This window comes from Cupressus sempervirens, chromosome 1 (genome assembly GCF_028749045.1).
Source record: "Cupressus sempervirens isolate cs-2001-9-10 chromosome 1, ASM2874904v1, whole genome shotgun sequence".
Taxonomy (NCBI): Eukaryota; Viridiplantae; Streptophyta; class Pinopsida; order Cupressales; family Cupressaceae; genus Cupressus; species Cupressus sempervirens.
Genome location: NC_143118.1, coordinates 615,725,366 through 615,746,192, shown reverse-complemented (window position 1 = coordinate 615,746,192; position 20,827 = coordinate 615,725,366).

Below are 20,827 nucleotides of genomic sequence, written 5' to 3'. Positions count from 1 at the left end.
AATAAGAGGGATAAAATCATATGGGAAGACAATCCCAATGGGTTATACTCAGTTGCTTCAGGTTATTTTTCATTGTGGAATAGGATGGAGAAACTTGTCTGGGCAAAGGCTTGGATGACTGGCCTCACTCTGAAAATTAATATATTCTTCTAGCTGCTTCTCCAAAAAAAAAAATTTACCCTGGACAACCTGATTAAAAGGGGTCAATATATCCCAAATAGGTGCAGTCTTTGTAAAAATGATTTGGAATCAACTAACTACCTTTTTATTCATTGTCCCTATTCCTCTGAGGTATGGGATCTTATGACCAAGGACTATGGACTTAGTTGGTGTAAACTGGCCAATATCCAGAATTTCTTTGGATAATGGACTAGTTTGTACAAAGGAATGAAGACACAAATGATAAGTTCCTGGTATCTTCCACACTTTTGCTAGGGAATATGGAAAGAGAGGAATAATTGTATCTTTAGAGATAAGGAAGCCCCTACTTTTGTTATTGTAGATAAAATTGTTACTACCATGAAGGAGAATTTTTCTATTAGAAAGGGGTGAGACATTGAAGAAGGAGAAAATAACATAGTAAAGAAAAAGGATAGGGAGAGGAAAAGATAGGAAGCTAAGTGGCTTCTCCCCCGTGAAGAATGGTATAAAGCCAATTTCAATGGGGCAACTAAAGGGAATCTTGGCCCTGCTAGCTATGGAGGAATTATGAAAAATGGTCATGGTAAGGAAGTGGTGGCCTTTTCTTATCCCTTGGGGATTTAGATGAATCACTTTGCACAGGCTAGTGTGGCCTATCATATTGTAAAACTAGCCTTGGCTACTGGAATTGAGAACCTATGGTTGAAGGGAGACTCATTAAATATAATAAATTATTTAAAAGGCTATACTAAGCCCTCCTAGACCATTGCAAATTTGATGGAGGAGATTTAATCTGATCTAGGTAAATTCAAAAGAGTCCACATTAGCGATGAGTATAGAGAGGCCAACTCACTCACAGATGTGTTTGCGAATGAGGTGTAGTCAAAAACATAGTGATGATGTGGCACAACAGTTATATATTCTTGGTGGCCATGAAAGATATGATATTGTTGGCATGTATCTAGGGAAGTACAAAGGAAATCTTGCATTAATTATAGAAATTTATGTTGTAGTGCAAGTAAGACAAGATGTTAATGAAATCCATGGAAAGGTAATTACTCTCCATCATTTCGTGTACTTATGGCACATTTTATGGGTCACTTTGCCTATCCCAATTAAAACTACCAAAGGTAAGAAAGATTTAGGGATACAAAATTTGTGGGAAGCTAAAGTTTGTGAGTGCAAGATTTTTGAACAAGAGCTCAAGATTGTAGGGGAGAGAAGCAAGAAAGAGCCAATCAAAGAGGTGGAAAAATAGAAGAAAAGAATGAAAGTCTAGAACAAGTAGGAGAAGGGTGGGATAGTGAGGTCTATTTATTGATAAGGAGATCACCAAGCTCATGATGAATACCTAGAAGAACAAGCGTGTAAAAATTGATGGGGTTTCTCATCAAATCAATGCGGAAATGATAGCTCAAATCACAAATTTACCCATGGAGGGGATTAATTTTTATAGGGATAAGAAAATGTCTGCCAATGCAGTTAAAGATTTTGTGAAGAATGAGGAAGAATGGAAGCATTTAGTGAAGGTTGAGACATATTACAAGATGGAGTCAATAAAAAAGTTGTGCAAGTATGTTTTAAGGGTTGTTATTGAATACGTTTCTTTGGACACTAGATTCGACAAGGTTAGAACACACCACTTTGTTCTATCAAATCATTTTAGGCATGGCACAAAAATTTCTTTTCCTTTTAATATGTTTAGGCATTGAGGGTTTAAAGAAGAAACCCACTCCAAACCCAACCCTCCATGAGGGATTGCTCCTACTTGTCTATGAATATCTTAAGACTCAAACAAGGGAAAATCTTTAGGTGACTCTAAGGATGATTCAGAGGCCACTGGGAGCTCAAACTACTTTGATTCTAAGGATGTTCAGAATCTTAGCTCAGAAGATGAGGAAAAATTTTCCTTAAAAGGAAAGAAGCCTAAGGGGGGGAGAAAATCCCTCCTTCCAGTTTTGTTCCTAGTAGAAAGAGCCCTTAGGGATTAACCCCTAATCTAGTGAAATAGGAGGAAGAGGAGTATAATGAAGAGGAAGAGGAAATGGAGTCATAGGAAGAGAAGAGGGGAGAAGACAGTCAGAAGATGGGAGAAGATATTTCTATTCAGTGAGGAAACCCTAAAAAGAGAAAGGCTAAGGAGGAGCTACAGCCAGAAGAGAAGAAAGATCAAACCCCTAAGGCTTCAGGGCCTTTATACTCTATCTCTCCATATTAGGAGATTAAGAATACTATGGTGGAACATAGTGGGGAGATAATTATGAAAGATAGAAGGAGGTCATGGAGAAGCTTCAACACCCAAATGACGACGATGGGGAATTTTAGGGAGAAACTAAAACTGCAAGTCTTGGAAGACTTCTAGGGAAAATGAAAGTTCAATGAGCTCATAGACCTTGCTCTGGTTGCAATTTTAGATAACACAAGGAAAATAGGTCTCAATCTACTTAACAATGCCAAAAATAGCATGATAGACAATTTTTTCTCTATCAAATGGTTGTTCCATGAGATTGAGGCACTTAAGGAGAAAAAAATCATGGAGGTAGGCCACAGGATGAGCAGTGACTAGAGTCATCTTACCATCCAAGAGGATCATATTTCAAAAGTTGAGAAAAGGATGCAAAAGATGGAGATATCGAATCAAAACTTGGCTAATTAGGTGATTACTACCCTAAAAATTCTGAATGAGATCATCAATAGCCTGGGTGAACCGCTGAAAAATGTATGAATTGGTGGGGATAAGGATGAAAAAGCTAGCTTGGACCTCAAGAAGGCAGAGGATGATATGAAAGAGGCCAGGGGCCAGGTGGAACAAACCAACGACCTAAACTAGGAATGTGTGGGCGTGGAGATCCAAAGTGCCAATGAGGAAGCAAAGAATTAGTAAGATCCTAAATAGTGAGAAATATTTGCTAGTGGTCTAATTTTTTGCTTCATACAATATTAGTGCTTCTAGCTTTTGTCTACAGGCTGCAGGCCTGCCTTTTGCTTATGGCTTTTGTTTTTTGGCTGAGGGCCTATCTTTTGTTATGGCTTTTAATAGGCAGTTACATAGGGTCTGGACTTTATTTGATATTATTATTATAGTTATTATGTAAAAAAATTTGGGTTTTAGGATCCCTATAAAACCTATTTTTCTTAATCAAAAACATCATGACACTAGCAATGAGAAACACCTAGTCCAAGCCAAAGAGATCACAACTCCTATGAGGCAATAGAAGAGAATAATTAAATATGGTACTATGAAAGAATTAAAAAGTATCCTTATGGAGAATAATGCACTTTTTAGGTTCCAATGTAATGAATTTGTATACCATGGAACCCAAACTATAAACAATGATCAAGGTTACAATCAAGTATATGTATCTTGAATGTAAACCAACATTTTGATGTAAGATTTCAAGTCACATGGTAAATAAATATCCCCTAATTAGGGAAATATTGGATTCTCAAGAGAATGAGAGATAGATATGATACCCTTCTCCAAAAAGTGTAGGGAAATGAGTAAATGGGAACTATTGTGCCACTCATAAAGTGTATGACACTATGCATGATAGTAAGCCCCCAAAGAATAGGATAATAATGTGTGTGGAGAAAGATAATAGGGACCTAGATGTTCTTAGAGAAATTAGGATTTAAATGTATCTCATTGTGGCAAGATATGTGAATAACCTCACTATCAATGAGTTGTATAGTTTTGTAATGTAAAGCTAGACAATCACTAGTAGTGTGATCATGACAGTGATAATACATGCAAAATAGAATATTATCATGATAGTGGTTATACAGGAAAAATAGATGATTGATTAATTTTTAATACATTTTTCTTTTTTCATTTAGGTCTAGTAAACACTTTAGCACAAAGAAATTTAGGCATAATGATTTATTGATTAATAACAGAAGATAAGTTAGATGATGAAGGAGAGAATGTGGACAAAGAATGAGATTCAAAAACATGTTAAGAACATCCTAAATTATTTTTAAAAAATGGTGGTAACTACTTTTAGATTTTTATAAGGAATGAATCCTAGTCCATAAGAATTATCATCCCCCCATTTATTAAGGGTACTTGAATTCATTGTACTTTCTTACCAAATCCATTTAGATTGAAACCATATTTTTCTCATAAGTAATATAAGGACCATAAAAAGAAGCCATACCAGAAGGAGATAGTGGACATCCTTAGTTACTATGTCATCACAACTAGGATTGAAAAATTCATTAGAAGCGTGAGTGGTAGATAATTAGAAAGATAATTTTCTTTAAATTATTTTTTAGATTAGGTAGCACACATTGAAGGTATGATACTTTGTACTCTCCAATAAAAGTTGGTGTGAAATAGAAGAATCCCCAATCAATATCTAAGAGAAAGAGAGAGAGCTAGAGGAAGGACGGTCATTAGTAGAATAGGAGTATCCAAAATAACCAAAACCACTTTAATAGGTAAATAAATTATGCCTAATGTTTTCTTAAAAACATTATCAAAGCCATATAGAAGAACATTATTGGGTTAAATAGCTCAAAGATCAGATTTAATTACTTTGAGAATGTTCATACTATGAACATTAACCCCAGGCCCATTATCAATTAAGGTCATATGAATGAGATTATAATTGATGAGGAAAACTATCATTAGCATATCATAGGGGTCTTGAATTTATTTAGGAGGTAAATAATATTGGATAAATACAATTTAAACTTAATCAAAATTAGCATTCATGCATTGAAAAAAGGCATTGATATTATATCATCTTAAAATGGAAGCACTTTTGTGTTAAGAGTGTTTAGCCCTCTAAGTGGTCTAGGGTTATGTCAAGCACCTTGAATGGGTTGTTGCATGGATCTAGTTGTTTTCCCCCTTTTCAGTTTCTCTCTCTCTATTTCTAGCCTATTTTTGACAACCTACTCTATGAAACTGAGGACTTTGACTTGTGCGTCAAGGATGACCTAGGTTAGGTTCAACCTTGTCCATGACCCCAGGTGCATTTTTCAGTTTTTGGAAGTTTTGGGATCTCAGGCTTCAAAAAGTTTATTTTTCCACTTTCAGCTAGTTGTTTCAAGTTTAGGCATGGAAGACTCTTAAATTAATTTTAATCTAGGTCCATTTCTCGAGGTTAAGGTTAAATGGGATTTAATGCTCCTATGTCGACCTTCTCTAGGAGTTAGTGCCCTAGATTTTTATATAAGGAAGCCTTCTTCCCTCATTTTTTATTAACTTTCCATCCATTACTTCATGAGCACATTCGCCTACATGAAGCGAAGATCTACTATCTATCAAGAATTTAAGCATTCAAGTCATCAAGGATCCAATTGTTAGCCACTAAAGGATTCAATCTTTATAGAGCCTTCTTGTTGAAGATTTCTCCATCCATATTCATCCAAGCCTTTTCCTATGCAAACATACATTCAAGATTGGTGTTGAAGATCTAATGCCATTGATTTGAGACATCCTACATACATTTGGAGCATTTGTACTTATGGATTCAAGGATTTGAATCCTCCATAAGGAATTCAATATAAGCAAGGTGAATTGCTCCATGTACTTTGTTTACATATATTGAAATATAAATTACATTTCAAGGTTGATTCCAAACTAGGTTTTGACCAAGGCAAACCCCCCATCCAAACAAACAAACCATTTTTCTTGCAGATACAGGTGTAGAACAATGAATTGAAGAGTAGATTAGGATACCTTTTTTATCAAACTTGTAGGATCCACGAACAAATTTTTTTTTGGAGAAGTGTAGGTCAAGGTTGACTTTTCAATGTACAATTGTGCCCAGGCTAAGATTGAGCCCCACTATTAGGATCAAGGTTGATCTCCCTTCAAAAAGACAAAATATTTATGGGTTTTCTCTATCTCAACATTTACAGTACGGAATAGGTTGCAGAACTCCCCAAAACTATATATAGACATCAAAAAACAACACTTTCAAAATTTAAGGTTAGTATTTATCTTTTATCTATTTCAAGATTTAAGCACATACTCCTAATAATAGAAAGGCCATTAGAGCCCCCTTTCTCCTTATTCTCCATCACATGATCCATTTCTGCATTGATCACTTTCTTGTGCTTAATCAATTTGGATCATTCCTTTTGGAAATTAGGGTTAAGAAAGGAAGCCTTGTTTTCTTTCTATTCAAATATTATCTTGATTAGGAGGTGTGGTTGGAAGAGTGGTTAAAGCTCTTTTCAAGGATTCACGATATGTAGTAGATTTTTGAAGAATCTCCCAAGAAGATATAATGTTATGGGTATTATGTATTTTCTTTAACAAATCATATCCCTTTCCACAATTTTGGGGAAGACATGGTGGAAAATGAAGAATGGGATGAAAAGCTAGGATAGAAGTAGTAGGTTGAGGATTATTTCTTATATGATAGGTTTGAGATTACATGATAATACATGGAATCTCTAAGTCTATTTTTTAAATTTATTTAAGGACAACCCTTAACAATGATGAGTGGTTTATAGGAGCTCGAAAGGAATTTGATTGAGGATAACTTTTGACACATAGTATAGGGTTGTTAACTAGTAAAGTTGTAGCATGAATAATGACAATATTAACTTTAATAGGCTCTTATTTTTTACTAGTTCATGACTAGAAGGAACAAAATTATGAGGTTTATATTATCATATTTTCCCAATGAATCCTTAGAATATAAATTATAGACCTCCATTAATGCATCATCTTGTTGGTCTCTCTAACTATTATTGTCTATTAGCGTCAAACACTTAGTCATTTACTAGGTAGAGTCAAATAGTCATTACTATGACTGAGATACTCTATATAGGTATTGTGATGTGGAGCCTAATCAAACTCAGAGGTTTATTCAACACAGTTTTCTCCCAATTTATTTCTACAGGAGTTTGGGGGCAGCGCCCCCTAGACTACTACTATTTTTCTATTGTTCTAGCCCTAATTTTGTAAGCAACAAAAAGCTTGCATAAAATAGGTTAGGTTTGGGGATTTTTTAGAAGGTGTGATGCAAAAATTGGTTCTTACAGTGGTATTGAGTTGTAAGGGATTACGGATTGTAATCAAGTTGTAATCATTGGATCATAATAACATTGGGCTTGTTGTTAGTGGATGTAGCCCAAAGATTGGGTGAACCACGTTAAATCTTGGTGTCTTCTATTCTATTTTATGTGATCTACTAGTTTATGGTATTGGTTAGAGTTGCATGTAACTATTATTTCTCTCTAAAGTTAATTCTAACAAGTGGTATCAGAGCCAGATTGATCATCATTTTTTTAGCCAGATCATCATCATTTTTTTTAATGATCCTCTACAAGAAGGTCTCATGATTGAGAGGAAATGATGGTAGATGAGAGTAAGCTAAGGTTTGATGAGTTTAATGGGTAAAACTTTCAGTTATGGAAGATGAAAATGGAAGACTATCTTTATCAAAATGATTTATGGAAGTCATTGGCAGGAAAAACCAAGAATCAAGGATCTATGACAAATGATGACTTGCATCTTTTAGACAAAAAGGCACTTGGAAGAATTATATTATGCTTGGCACCATTGGTGGCATTTAATATTACAAAAGTGAAGATGACAGAAGAGTTTATGGAAACCCTAGTGAAACTGTATGAAAAGCCCTCCACTTCAAACAAGGTATTTCTCATGAAGCGTTTATTTAACATGAAGATGATAGAAAGTAGATCTGTTGTAGATCATTTAAATGAATTTAATGTTGTTACTAGTCATTTATCTTCTGTGAGTGTTAATTTTGATGAAAAAATTAGGGCTCTCTTGATTTTGTGTTCTTTTCCTAAAAGCTAGAATGGCTTGGTAATGGTTGTGAGTAATTCTATTTCTGGATCTACTACCCTAAAACATGATAATGTGATCGGTGTTATTTTGAGTGAGGAAACTCATAAGAAAACCTCTAGTGGATCTACATTAAGAAGTGCTTTGAATGCACAAAGCATAAACAAAATGACTAGGAGAGGAAATAATTCTAGAGATTGTGGGAAATCAAGAGGAAAGTCAAAGGGGAAGAGGTCTCAATCTAGAGGATCGAGATATTGTTGGTAATGTGGTAAAATGAGGCATAAGAAGAAAGATTGTTTGACTTAAAAGAACAATGAAGGAGATAAACTAGAAGGGAACAAGGAGGCAAGTGTGCTAAATAAAAAATCTGAAGAGGATGCTTTTCTTTTGTCTGTAGAAAGTGTTTATGATTCATGGGTTTAAGATTCTGGTGCTTCATTTCATGATACACCTCATAGAGGTTATTTCATTGATTATTTCCAAGGGGATTTTGGGCTTGTTTATTTGAGGGAAAATGAACCCTGTCAAATTGTTGGAAAAGGGAAAGATAAGATTAAGTTGCAAAATAGGAATCATTGGCTACTTGTTAATGTTTTAGCATCAGTAGAAGTAATTCATGTTTATCTGATATAATAATCTATGTTTATGTTTAAATAGATGAAGTTGTTATTGTTGATTATTAAATCCAATACACACACACACACACACACACACACACATATGTGCTTTGGATAATATACTTTAGCATTATAATCATTGGCAAATAATAGTATACTTATCAGCAGCCACATTTCATATTGTCACATTATTATATGTGATTGGGCTCCTTGATATATTATATATAGGTGGACATTTATATTACATTTTTTCTTAATTGCACATAAAAATAATCATGCCACCAAAGATTCATGGCTCTATGTGGCCTTTGGCCACATAGAGCCATGAATCTTTGGGAGTCATGACTCTCTACATTGTATATAAAGAATGGTGCAGATTGTTGAATAAACGATATCAATCTATGAAATTTTGTATCAGTAGTCTACACTCAGTCTATCACAAAGAATTCCCCACTATATATATAATTTGAAATGTTATCAAAAGTCATCTCAAATCATCGGCAATATAGATAAGGAAGTCAACTCTACTCCCACAGTTCCAGAGATCTACAATATTCAAAAGATCAAGGCTACTCAACCATTATACAAGAGTTACATTATTCCTATGTTAATTTTTATATCTATCAAAGATCTAAATAAAACTAACAAGGTATCAAAGCCATTCTAATAAGAAAAAACATTACACAATATATACATAAAATCTTAGTTTTTGGAAAAGGGGCTAAAACTCTAAATTATTAAAATGGTGAATCATGAGAGACTAGAAGATAGGCTTGAGGGTGCATCTAATTTCTCTTCAAGAAAAATTAGAGTAATGATAATATTAAGGGAAATAGAATTAGAAGAATTTATTGAATCAAACATGGCCATGCCTGAAAATGGACTAGAGAAAGTAACTTAGAAAAGACATAGTAACAAAGCAATGAAGATCATTATAGATTTTGTAAAAGATCATATCCTACCATCCATATCTAGTCTCAAGACTAAATTTGAAATGTTCTCCACAATTAAAGATACATTTAAAATCAATAATACTAGTAGATTACTAACCTTAAAACAAGAAATACTATACATTAAGATTAAAAATGGAGAATCAATCACCTCATATTTTTTAAGAATTTATGAATTAAAAGATCAACTAGCAACAATGGACAATCAAGTTGACGAAAAAGAACTCAGCATGATAGCACTGAGAGGTCTTCCATTATCATGGGAAACATTTATTTGAGGGTTAAGTTTTCGACCCGAACTTCCCAAATTTGACATATTAAAAAATGAATGCACTCAAGAAGAATCTAGACTAGTCTCAAGAGGACTAAGTACAAATCAAAAGGGAGAAATCCAAGCACTTCCTGTAAAATCAAATAAGAAGAAAAAATTCAAATACAACAAAAAGGAGTCCAAAAAATCTTACAAGCAATGTGATTGGTCAAAAGTTAGATGTTTTAAATGTGACAAAATTGGTCACCCTCACAAATTTTGTCCTAAAAAGAAAAGAATTCAAGCAGCCCTAGAAGAAATCAAAGAAGAGGATGAAGAGAGAGAAGGAAGAGAAAGCTATGCATTTTACTTATCCCTTTCAAGTGAATTAAACTCTAATAAAAACACTTGGATCTTCGACAATGGAACATATCGACACATCACTAATTCTTAAGACAAATTTGAAACCTTCACTAAACAAGCCTCAGAAGAAGTTACCATTGGAGATTACTCATCTTATTACAAGAATTGGTTCCTCTTCGATTCAACTAAATTTAGGAACCACTCTACAACTCAAGAATGTCTTATATGTACCAGGAATCAAAAGACACCTAGTTTCTATTTCTAATCTTGTTGATCAAGGTTTTAGAATCACATTTCTAGAGGACAAAGTTCTAGCTTTGCCCCAAGAATTCTAATATTTAGATAGTCATTTCTATTGAATTTAGAGTTGGAAGCCTTTATAAAATTTCTAATAGCCAAAATTCAAAATTAGCTCTGAGTCATGAAACTTCTAACTCCACTAAAATTTGGCATAGGAGGCTAGGTCACCTTCACTACCGAGCATTATCATCCTTGGGAAAAATTGTAAAAGGTCTTCCTAGCCTAAAATCTAATCACTCAAATCTTTGCAAAGGATGTGCCTTAAGCAAAAACACTAATCAAGAATTTCCTATAAGTGGTCACAAATCTAAGTGCATCCTAGAACTAATTCACACTGATCTTTACGGTCCTATATCGGTACCATCTCTTAATGGATGCTTCTTCTATATAATTTTTATTGATGATTACTCTAGAAGAACCTATATCTATTTCTTTAAGCAAAAGGAATCAATTGAAGTCTTAGAAAAATTCAAAGAATTCAAAGCCTTAGTTGAAAATCAATCAAGACATAAAATAAAAACCCTTAGATCAGACAATGGAGGTGAAGATATTTCTGATATTTTTTAAAAAAATTGCATTTCTATTGGGATTAAGAGGGAGTTTTCTATACCTTATAATCCTCAATAGAATGGAATTGAAGAATGTAAAAATATATCAATTGTTGAATCAGCCAGAGGAATGATGCACAGTCAAAACCTTCATACTTCTTTCTAGGCCAAAGCATTTAATATTGTAGTCTACATACAAAATAGATGTCCACACTCATTTTTAGAAAATACCACTCTAGAAGAAGTATTCATAGGCATTAAACCTGACCTAATTCATTTGAGAATTTTTGGATGTCTTGTTTATATTCACATACCTAAAGAAAAAAGAACAAAACTAGAACCTTCCAGGAAAAAGGGAATATTTATTGGATATAGTGAAACAACTAAAGGATACATAATCTTCATTCCAAGATAAAGAACAATTGAGATTGGCAGAGATGTAAAATTTGAAAAAAATATTGCATTTAAAATTTCAAGAAACAGTGATGAATCTACTAATGAGTCTATTCCTAAAGAAGATCAACAAATAGAAATTGAGAGGGAGAATGATTATACACCTTCCTCTTCCACTATGCCTATTCATGAAGAATCTGAAAATACCACTAATAAAAAGAGACCACTCTGGGCCAAAAAAATAATAGAAGAAAATCATGTTGAACCTAATGAAGTAATGTGAGAGAGCAAAAGAACAAGAAATCAATCATGTTATGTTGCATTGTTAACTGAACTTATCAAATTAGAACCTTCTAATGTTAAAGAATCACTTTCAATTTTTTCTTGGAAAGAAGCAATGATTGAAGAATATAACTCTATATTAAAAAATGATGTATGGGATAGGGTATAATTTAGTGGCTAATATTCGTAAATTGGCTAATTTTAGAATTTTTTGGCTAGTAATTTGGCGAATAATTTAAGATTTGATACAACCTAAATCGCCATAGTTTTATAAATTTCAGTTCTAGAATATTTAAAATCGCTCAATAATTTATTTTATTAAAAAATTTAAACTCAAATATTCGCCACAATATTCGTTACATGAATAGATTTGAGTTACCTAAATATAATATATTATTGGAGAAATTAAATTGAACTGACCAATAATTATCATAATTATTAGTTAATTTAGGGATATATCACCAATATTTATTATTCACCATTGATTTAAAGTATGTGTAACGATTCTCATAACATTCCACAAGGTAAAAAAATGTTCAATTTTTATTTGCAATATTCCATGGTGATTAATGAACTTCCTATTAATATTGAGATTCATCAATATTTTATACAAAAAAAATTATGATTCAAAAATAATCGCCAAAATTAATCATATTTAGAATAAAAAATTGAGAGTTTTGCCAATATAAATAATTTTTTTTTCTCAAAATAATGAAAGATTCGCCAATATTTTATATCTTTTTTTGGAGGCAGTTTTCTTAAAGTTTACCCTGGTATGGGATGTGGTACCAAGACCTAAGAACAAATCTATTGTTTCTTCCAAATTGTTGTTTAAAATTAAACATGCATCTAATGGTAGCATCAAAAAATATAAAGCTAGATTTGTAGCATGAGGGTTCTCATAGAAAGAAGGCATTGATTACGAAGAAACTTTTTCTCCAGTTGCTAGATATACTTCTATCAAAATTATCTTGGCTACTACAGCATCCAAGGGATGGAAGGTACACCCAATGTATGTCAATACAAAATTTCTCAATGGCAAGATTGAAGAAGAAGTCTATATCAAGCAAGCAAAAGGGTTCGATACTCATGACAACAAAACTCATGTCTGTAAGTTAAAGAAAGCACTTTATGGTCTCAAATAGGCTCCCAAAGCTTGGTATGAAAGGAAAGACAACTCTTGCTGAAGTTAGGATATTCCAAAAATGAAGCTAATCCCAACTTATATTTCAAAATAGATGGTGATGGTATGATTATCCTTGTGTTAAATGTTGATTATTTGTTCATAAAAGTTGAAGAATATCTTATAGAAAAATGCAAACAAGACCTCACAGTAGAATTTGAAATGAAAAACTTTGGTCTACTTCACTACTTTCTTGGTTTATAATTCTGGTAGCAGGATAACTATATTATTCTAAACTAAGGAAAATATACAATGGATATCTTAACTAAATTTGGAATGATGGAATGTAAACCTACAGCTACCCCTATGGAAGTAAATTTACATAAGTTGAAAGATGATGTGATCAAACTGGAACCTACAAATTCTACTTACTATAGGTAGATTATTAGATCGTTAATGTATTTGGTTAATACTTGTCTTGACATATGTTATTCTACTCACACCTTGAGTAAATTTATGTGTGCACCAAAGAAGATACATCTACATGTAGCTAAATACATTTTGAGATACTTGAGAGGTACTATTGGAATGGGAATCAAATATAAGAAGGTAAACATCAAACTTCATGGATATTCATATTCTGATTGGGCAAGAAGTCCTACTGAACATATAAGTACTTCTAGATATTGCTTTAGTTTAAGATCTAGCATGATTTCTTGGTCTAGTAGAAAAAAAACTTCAGTTGCACTAAGCTCCACTAAAGCAAAATACATTGCATCTTCTTTAGGTGCCAGAGAAGCAGTATGGTTACGGAAGTTGTTAGTTGATTTGTTTAAAAGACATTTGAAGCCCACTATGATTCATTATGATAATCAAAGTTTCATCAAGCTTTCAACCAATCTAGCCTTCCATAATCATTCCAAACATATTGAAATTCCTTTTCATTACATTCAAGATATGGTGAATCGAGGAATTATTCAATTAGAGTATATTTTTACTAATGAGCAAACAACTGATATCTTTACCAAGCCTCTTGCTAAAGTGAGGTTGAAATACTTCAGAGAAAAACTTGGTATGATTAAATTTGTAATATTGAATATTATATCAAATTTAATTTATGTGTGTTTATGCTTCTATTGTTTGTTAGTAGCATCATATGTAATGAAATATGATGATCTTTCATATACATGTTTATTCAGAAGGTAATTATTTACAAGGTGACAATCTTGTAAGTAATAGGCCTCTTATCATGGACATCTCTAGACATTGGTTAAAGAAATTAGAGATCATAGATAGCAAATTCATGTTATTATCATGGACATCTCTAGACATTACCTCGAGAAATTAGAGATCATGAGTAACAAATTTTCATGGACATCTCTAGACATTGCTTCAAGCAATTAGAGATCATGAAATCCTATGGACATCCCTATACATTGCCTTGAGCAATTAGAGATCATAGGCAACATTCTTATTGTGGCTTCTCTAGATATTGTTTCAAACAATTAGAGATTTTAAATATGCATTATGATAAGTGTTAATAATTTTGTGTTCTAACTTTTAACTATTTCATAGTATGAAGATCAGACAAAGTGATTAGAGTTATGTACTGAAGTTCTAATGGTATTTACTTCTCCCTTGCTAAAGAGGGAGTGTTAATGTTTTAGCATCAATAGAAGTAATTCATGTTTATATAATATACTAATTTGTGTTTATGTTTAAGTAGATGAAGTTGTTACTACTGATTATTAAATCCAATGCATGCATATATATATATATATACACACACACACACACACACACACACACACACACACACACACATATATATACATGTGTGTGTGTGTGTGTGTTTTGGATAATATATTTTTGCATTATAATCATCAACAAATAACAATATACTTATCAGCAGCCACATTTCATATTGTCACATTATTTTATGTGATCAAGCTCCTTGATATATTATATTCGGGTGGACATTTATGTTATGTTTTGTCTTAACTACACATAACAATAATCATGCCACTGAAGAGTCATGGCTCTATGTGGCCTTTGGCCATGTAGAGCCATGACTCTTCAGGAGTCATGACTCATTGCATTGTATATAAAGGATGGTGCAAATCGTTGAATAAACAAAATCAATCTATGACATTTTGTATTAGAAATCTACACTCAATCTATCAAAAAAAATTTCCCATTATATATATAATTTGAAGGGTTATCAAAAGTAGTCTCAAATCATCAACAAAATAGATAAGGAAGTCGACTTTTCTCCCACAGTCACAAAGATTTGAAATATTCAAAAGAACAAGGTTGCTCAATAGTTATACAAGTAAGAGTTACATTATTCCTAGGTTAATTGTTTGATCTATCAAAGATCTAAATAAAACTAACACTACTACATGAGGTAAGACATGTTCCAAGGCTGGGTAGGAATTTAGTTTTAGCAGGGCAACTCAGTGATTTGGGTAGTGTAGTTACTTTTAATGATAAAAGTTGGAAGGTTTCAAAAGGTTCTCTTGTAGTAGTAAAAGGTTGTGAAAGTAGGCACCTTATATCTTTGTGTAGGTCATATTGTTCCTTCTACTTTGATTGTTTTAGAAAAAAAATGAATGTTCAGGAATAGTTGTTGTAGTTGAGCAGGGAGAACAAATAGTTGCTTTAGATTCTAATATAGTGTTGTGGCACAACAGACTTGGGCACATGAGTGAGAAAGGTATGAAATAACTTCATTCAAAGAAAATTTTACGAGGTCTGAAATGAGTTAATATGGATTTCCATGAAAGTTGTGTGTATGGAAAATAAAAGAGAGTGAGTTTTGTGAAGACTAGAAAGGAAAAGAAAAGTGAGTGATTAGAGCTTGTGCATACAGATGTATGGCGACCATCTCAAGTATCTTCCCTTGGTGGCTCTCATTATTATGTTACATTTATTGATGATGCAACTAGAAAAGTATGGGTTTATTTACTTAGATAGAAATCTAATGTATTTCAAACTTTTAAGAAATGCTAATACTTGGTTGAAAATGAGACTGGTAAGAAAGTAAAATATCTTAGATCTGCTAATGGTGGTGAGTATTTCAGTCATGAATTTGAAGATCATTGATCCACTAATGGTATTCATAGACAAAAAACTATTCCAAGGAATCCAAAGGAAAATGGAGTGGTTGAACACATGAATAGGACTATAATGGAGCGTAAAAGGAGCATGAGGTTGCATGTTGGGTTGCCCTTAAACATGTGGGTGGAGGCTATCAATATTGCTATATATTTGATTAATAGAGGTCCCTCTACTCCTTTGAGCTATGGTATTCTAGAGGAAGCATGGACTGGTAAGAAGGTGAGTTATTCTTTTCTCAAAACCTTTGGTTGTGAAGCATTTGCTCATATAGATCCTAAAAATATAACCAAGCTAGAAGCTAAGTCAAAGAAATGTGTATTTGTTGGATATAGCATTGACAAATTTGGTTATAGCATTTTAGGTTTTGAAAATTGTAAAATTGTAAGAAGTAGGGATGTCATATTCAATGAGAAAGTGTTGTACAAAGATCTATTGCAATAACATGAGAAGAAAGAAAATGATTACATGTAGTGTTGGATGATACTCCAAAAGCTGATGTTCCAACAATTCCTCATGATCTACAATAATTGCAACAACAAATACCACACATCTCAGTGAATGTTACACAGTCAACAAGGATAAGTAGACCTCTAGAAAGATTTTCTCCTTCCTTGTATTCTATTTTACATACTAATGTTGGTGAACTTGAATGTTATGATGAATTTGTGTAGGTGGATACAAAGATTCAGTGGGAGTCTACAATGAAAGACAAAATGGACTCTTTGCTATAAAAAATAAGACATGGGATTTATGCAAGTTGCCTGCAGGTAAAAATGCTTTACAGAATAAATGAGTTTATAGGTTAAAAGAAGAGGATGGAGATAAGAAAATATTTAAAGCTAGGTAAGTGGTAAAAGGATTTTCATTAAAAAAATGCATCAATTTTGATGACATATTTTCTCCTCTTGTTTAAATGACTTCTATTCTCACTATTTTAAGTATTGTTTCTATTGAAGATTTGCATTTGGAGCAACTTGATGTTAAAAAAACCTATCTTCATGATGATTTTGATGAAGATATATATATGGCATAGCCACAGGGATTTGAGGTCAAAGATAAGGAGAACTCAGTATGTAGATTAAAGAAAAGTTTATATGGCTTCAAGCAAACACCTCAGCAATGGTATCTAAAATTTTACAGGTTTATGCATGAGCACGGATATAGGAGGTTTCATTTAGATCATTTTTTTTAGTTTAAGAGGTTGGATGATGACATCTACATTATTTTATGTTTATATGTTGATGATATGCTTGTAGCTAAGTCTAACATGGATCACATTAAAGGGTTGAAATGCTAGTTATCACATGCATTTGCTATGAAGGATTTGGGGGTAGGAAAACAAATACTTGGTATGAAGATTTGTAGAGATAGGAAGAACATGAAATTGATATTATCTCAGGCTAATTATATTGAGAAGGTGTTGCAACGTTTCTCTATGGAGAATGATAAAGTTGTCAACACATCTTTACCTGGTCATTTGAAGTTGACTAAGGAGATGTGCCCAAAGACACACGAAGAGGAGGATAAGATGTCCAAGGTACCTTATACTTTAGTTATAGGAATCTTAATGTATGCTATGGTATGTGCTAGGCTAGCTATTGCACATGCAATAGGAGTTGTTAGCAAGTATATGAGTCATCCAGGAATTGAGCATTGGAATGCAGTTAAATGGATATTGATACCATGCGAAGTACTATGGGTTATGTAATTACTATTGGTGGGGCAGCCATGAGCTAGATTTCTAGATTATAAAAGGTTAATTCTTTATCCACTATAGAGGCAGAGTATATTGCTGCTACAAAGGTAGCCAAGGAGATGATATGGCTTTAGTTCTTCCTGGAAGAATTGGGAAACCCTAAGAATGATAATTATTTGTTTACAAATATTCAAAGTGTCATTCATCTTGCAAAAAATTCAACTTTGTATTCAAAAACAAAACACATACAGTTGTGGTACCATTTCATTCAGTTAGTTCTGGATGATGGATAACTAAAGTTGGAGAAGATACATACAAATGAAAATCTAGAAGATATGTTTACAAAGGTAGTGACAAGGGATAATTTGAACTCCTCTTTAGCTTCGGTTGGACTTCTCAATTGAATGGAATAAAAGAACAATAGAGTCTTAACCTCAAATATAGATAACAATAGGTTGAGTCATGTACATAAATATGTATGTACCGAGCTCTATAGGAGCCAACAAAGTATGTGGTTTTCAAGTATTTCCTATACAAGTTGATTTCAACATCTACCGAGAAGTTCAAACATATAAGTGTCGAGTTATATAGTAAGTTCCAAGAATAGTACAGACTAAGAATCATCAACATGTCAAGAATCAGAGACAAAAAGTGTCAAGCAACGCAGAGTTTACATACAAGTCAAAAATGATACAAACTTCGAGGTAAACCATTTTCAAGCCAACATGGAAGGAACATTTAATATTTGTAGAGGTTATTATAGAAGAGATTACATATTTTATGATGTAGATCATAGGTGAAGAGTAAAACTAAGGAAGCATCTAGAAAAATCTTTATGGAACCTTTTAATAGAGAAGGTTTTAACCTAGATTAGAGACATGAGTGAAAGATATAGATGAGCTACAACATAAAATATGATCTGAAAAGAGGAGTAATATGTGAATGGTGAAGTGAAGGATAAAGATCATATCATAACTCAAGAAGAAGTTTTTTTTATCTATTAGCAGAACAAGTGACCTAATCAGTACAATGAAGGAGAAGAAAACAGTTATCATATCAAAGAAAGGATCAGTTTGGAAAGAGAAGACTTGAAATTAACTAACAAAGAAAACTGAGACTCGGGTACTGAATAGGTTCCAATTAAATTAAATTAGGGTAAATCTCTTAGTAGAGTGGTCTTAACATATCTATGCAAATCTCCTAACATAGTACTTACTTTATCGTAAGTGTTAAATCCTCTAGCAAGGTGAGACCTAATAGTCTCAAAATCTTTTAACATGGCAAACCCCTCACAAGGTAGATCATATATTATGGTCAAACATTGTAACCCTAATAGGTTAACTTTATTACTATAGTAGTGAAGATTTGTAGGTGTCATCCCCAAGCTAATTTACCTTCACCTAGGATGGTTTATGAGTAATCAAATATTATGTTATGTCTTTATTTTCATGCATGCTATAGATTAGATTTGCATGTTACAAGAAGTTTATTTTTTACAAGTTTTGGATGCATAAGATAGCTGGTGAATGTGTGAATTAATTATTGAAAATTCAAAGTATTTAAGGTTATGATTCACTACCCCCCCTCAATATCTTGTTCTCATATTTATTCTTCCATCAATCAAAAATTGATATCAGAGCATTGGTTCTCTTGGAGAAGATTAATCTCTTGGAGATTAGATCTTGGAGATGGAAACTTTTAAACTAGACAAGGTTATTGACAATCAATTGATTGGCATCTGACTCATACTACATAAACTTGAGAAAGAAAGAAAAGATCTAAAGAAATCCCTAAAAAGAAGAATGGAATTGGCTATCCAAGATAAACAATTTTCTTTTGAAGAAATTGAGACTAAAGGATTATTTCAACCAATCAAAGCATCTATAGATCTACTTGAAAAGAATAAACTATTGAATGAAGGAATGAGAGGACTAAAAAGGGAACATGAAATTCAATTAGTAAGACTATGTAAAGTGACCAAGAAAAAGAAGAAATCTAAAGAAGACAAGGCTATGGTTTAGGAAGAAAAAAATGGTAATCGCTACAAGACTTGAAGAAAGGATATCAGATGTATAAAATCTCACAAACACTCAATTGGACATGATGAATCAATTGATGCTTGCAAATAAGGAATTAAACCAAAAGGATGTAGAAATAGAAAATCTAAGATCATAGAATTACATACTAAAGAATGAACTAAAAATTGAGAAAGAACTTATAGGAAGAATCAATAAACTAAATGACGCAATAATATACTTTGAAGAACTTATGAAATCTTATGGCAGTATTGATGGTTCAGGACATTCATGTACCAAGCAAGGAGAATCATCCAAATGTGATGAACTGAAAAATGAAAAGCCCAAAGGAAAACCAACATGCTATCACTATGGAAAACTTGGTCATAGTGCAAACAACTATCAAAGTAAACATGGTTTGCAAAATTCTAAACTCAAATTTACTAGTTAATGTTTTTACTACAAGAAACAAGGACATCAAATACATGAGTGTAGATCAAGAATGAGGAATGCATCTACCACACCTATATATTTGAATGATATTTCTATAAATATTTTAAGTATGGACATAGAACATATGAATGGAGATCCCAAACAAAACCCTATTAGAAAAATCAAAGGTAGAGTTATGCACCTAGCAATTCATGTCCCAAATGTCACAAGTTTGAGTATTTAAAAAAGAATTACAAGATTCAAATACCATCAACAAATGACATCAAAGACAAAGATAAAGGTAAAATGGACATTGAACAAGTAAAGAAGGAGATGAATCAAACATGGAAAAATAAAGCAGAAGATGGAAATAATGGAGCAAATGGAGTTGTGGTCATCTAATCCAATGGAGAAGGTGATCATGTCATCTTAAACTAAGAAAGAGAGGTATGTATGGAATTATATATTTAATTGATATATCATACATTAGTTCCTAACATGAAATGTGCCAAAGTTCATATTTTCATATATAAAGATGTATGAGAACATATTTATGAAAGGATTAGTACAAAAGAGTCATTTGTATAGTTAGTGTCAAACATCAGTAAAATTCTCTAAGTTGATCAACCATTAAAACATGGACCAAGTACTTCAAAGGTAAACTAGTGTATAGGCAAAGTTAGATGGAAGAGACTAAGCTATATAGTGAAGACATAGTTTGAAGGCACCTAGTTCGAAGGCACCAATGTTGATTGAGATAGCAAGCTTCAACCTACTTATTTATAGAACATTGATGGAGACCCTAAATTGACCAAAACAT